At 42.2% G+C, this 3,437-nt stretch overlaps 1 long non-coding RNA gene and 1 pseudogene across 1 annotated transcript in view; both read left to right on the forward strand.

Annotated features, from left to right (window-relative positions):
* LOC108544728 (uncharacterized) overlaps nt 1-3,437 on the forward strand; it is a 36,671-nt gene that overhangs the window by 14,937 nt on the left and 18,297 nt on the right. The window lies entirely within an intron of this gene.
* On the forward strand, nt 345-2,924 carry LOC108544727 (S-adenosylmethionine decarboxylase proenzyme-like; annotated as a pseudogene).

Raw genomic sequence — 3,437 nt, forward strand, 5'->3', positions numbered from 1 at the left:
TTTTTTTTTTTTTTTTTTTTTTTTTAGACAGAGTCTTGATCTGTCGCCAGGCTGGAATGCAGTGGCGCTATCTTGGCTCACTGCAACCTCCGCCTCCCGGGTTCAAGCGATTCTCCTGGTTCAGTCTCCCAAGTAGCTGGGATTACAGGCGCCCGCCACCATGCCCAGCTAATTTTTGTATTTTTAGTAGAGACGGGGTTTCACCGTGTTGGTCAGGATGGTCTTGATCTCCTGACCACGTGATTCGCCCGCCTCCGCCTCCCAAAGTGATGGGATTACAGGCGTGAGCCACCGCGTCCGACCGTTTTATTAGTCTTTAAAAAAAAAAAAAAGGAACCTGAACTTTTGTAACACAGCTGGAACAATTCACAGCGGCAGCGGCAGCCACAGAGGCGGAAGAAAAAGTTTAATTTAGTTGAGTTTCTGTGGTTGTTGATTGTTCGCTAGTCTCATGGTGATGGAAGCTGTACATTTTTCCGAAGGGACCGACAAGCTGCTGGAGGTTTGGTTCTCCTGGCAGCAGCCCAACGCAAACCAAGGATCTGGAGATTTTCACAATATCCCAAGATCTGATTGGGACATAATTTGGTTTTGTTTTGTTTTCATTTTTTGTTTTTTGAGACGGAGTCTTGCTGTGTCCCCCAGGCTGCAGTGCAGTGGCATGATCTCGGCTCACTGCAAGCTCTGCCTCCAGGTCTCATGCCATTCTCCTGCCTCAACCTCCCGAGTAGCTGGCATTACAGGCGCCCGCCACCAAGCTCGGCTCATTTTTTGTATGTTTAGTAGAAACGGGGTTTCACCGTGTTAGCCAGGATGGTCTCGATCTCCTAACCTCGTGATCCACCCGCCTTGGCCTCCCAAAGTGCTGGGATTACAGGTGTGAGCCACCGCGCCCAGCCAAGTGGGACATACTTTTGAGGGATGTGCAACATTCAATCGTTAAGTGTGACAAAAACTGACAAGCAGGAAGCTTATGTACTCAGTGAGAGTAGCATGTTTGTCTCCTAGAAATGTTTCATTTTGAAGACAAGTGGTGCCACTCTCTTGCTGAAAGCACTGGTTCCCCTGTGGAAGCTTGCTAGGCAATACGGTTGGTTTGACTCAATACAAAGCTTCTTTTATTCTTGTGAGAATTTCATGAAGCCTTCTCCCTAAGGGTACCCACACCAGAATTTCCAGGAAGAAATAGAGTTTCTTAATGCAATTTTCCCAAATGGAGCAGCATATTGTATGGGATGTATGAATTCTGACTGTTGGTACTTATGTACTCTGCATTTCCCAGAAAGGTAATCAGTCGCCAGATCAAACCCTGGAAATTCTGATGAGTGAGCTTCACCTCGCAGTTATGCACCAGTTCTACATGAAAGATGGCGTTACTGCAAAGGATGTCACTTGTAAGAGTGGAATTCATGACCTGATACCAGGTTCTGTCATTAATGCCACAATGTTCAATCCTTATGGGTATTCGATGAATGGAATGAAATCAGATGGAACTTATTGGACTATTCACATCACTCCAGAACCAGAATCTTCTTATGTTAGCTTTGAAACAAACTTAAGTCACCTCCTATGATGACCTGATCAGGAAAGCTGTGGAAGTCTTCAAGCCAGGAAAATTTGTGACCACTTTGTTAATCAGAGTTTCTAAATGTCACACCATGTTTTCTTCACTTCAGAAGATTGAAGGTGTTAAGCATCTTGATTGCCAGAGTGCTACGTTCAATAATTACAATTTTGTTTTTACCAGTTTTGCTAAGAAGCAGCAATAACAGCATAGTTGATTAAGAAAAATGGAGAAAAAAATGCAGAGAGAGAACACACATAAGAAGGTGGTGGATGCTTTCTAGATGTCGATGCTGGGGGCAGTGCTTTCCATAACCACCACTGAGTAGTTGCAGAAAGCCCTATATGTAATGATAGTGTAATCATTTTGAATTGTATGCATTATTATATCAAGGAATTAGATATCTTGCATGAATGCTCTCTTCCGTGTTTAGGTATTCTCTGCCACTCTTGCTGTGAAATTGAAGTGCATGTAGAAAAAACCTTTTACTGTATGAAACTTTATAACACTTGTGAGAGCAATTCAATTTGGTTTATGCACAGTATAATATCTCTCCAAATATCATCCAAAATTTCCCACAGACAAAGCTTTCATCCTCATTAAGTGTTGGCCTCAGCCTAACCGTCTGGGACCGTTCTATTAAATTGCTGCCATAATTTTACATCCAGTTACCTCCACTTTCTAGAACATATTCTTTACTAATGTTATTGAAACCAATTTCTACTTCATACAGATGTTTTTTGAAATGGCAATTAAAGTTTTTCTTCCATGAGAAAAAAAAAATAGAAAATGGGTCTCTTTCTATTTAAGCCATTTAATTTGAATTTGATCCCTATTGCTTTAGACACCCTAGCAGGAAGTCTTTTGAGATGCTTGCCATGTCCCCATGTCTAACAAGGATCTCCACTAGACACAGAAGTTTTTCTAAATCTAACAAGAGCCTAGTTAATTTTTCTTTCAAATGCCTACCTCCCTTTTCCCTCAAGAAAGGTCAGTAGGGTAATCGCCACCAATTTCTGCAAAGAAGGCCTAAGTACAGTTAGCATGGCATGACAAAAATGAATTATGAGATATGAGTGGACAGTAGAGTGATGACTGCATCCACTAGCAAATGGAATGCAACAAAAGAGGTGTTTTAATAAGCAAATTATTGAAGGAGAGATTAAAATAAGGAAACAGGATTCTTATAGTCTGAATTCCACAAAAAGTGAAGAAAGCATTTTGGTTTGGAGAAAAAGTGGGATGACAAAGACAACAAGAAAAAATGATGACAGAGACCAAGATCTCCCAAGGATGGGACGCTAACCTGTTATGTCCAGACCGTTTGTTCCCCGAAGAAGACCACCAGAGTCCAGAGTCAAAGCCAAGCGGCAAGAATCTTTAATGCAAGTTCGAACTTGGTCCCTCCATTCCACAACATACAAGAGGGCCCCGAATGATGCATGTGCCCGCTTTTTATAGCCCGATGCATACAGGATATGTAAGGTTACAGAGGTACAAAGAAATTCTTTTGGTCACAGTATCACGATTGGTAATTGGTTAATATTCTAAGTTATACAATTAACAGTTTCTATTTGTTCCCGCGCATTTAATAAAACTACAAACAGTTGTGACCTTATCAGGGGCTCTCTAGGTGGTGTTTCTAGGATGTTTGGGGGGATGTGTTTGTGTTGGGCTCAGGAAGTTTGGAACAAATAGAGGAATGTGTTTGTACTGGGCCCAGGACTAAGATATATGGCAGACACCGGTAATTAGAACAGAACAGAGCAGGACAGAGACTTTCACAACGTTTGTCCTTTCAGCGTCTGGAGTCTATAGATAACCTAATCGGTTAGGTCCGGGGTCGATCTTTAACTAGGCTCAGGGCGCCACC

The sequence above is a fragment of the Rhinopithecus bieti genome, unplaced genomic scaffold (genome assembly GCF_001698545.2).
Source record: "Rhinopithecus bieti isolate Rb0 unplaced genomic scaffold, ASM169854v2 scaffold_28024, whole genome shotgun sequence".
NCBI classification, from domain to species: domain Eukaryota; kingdom Metazoa; phylum Chordata; class Mammalia; order Primates; family Cercopithecidae; genus Rhinopithecus; species Rhinopithecus bieti.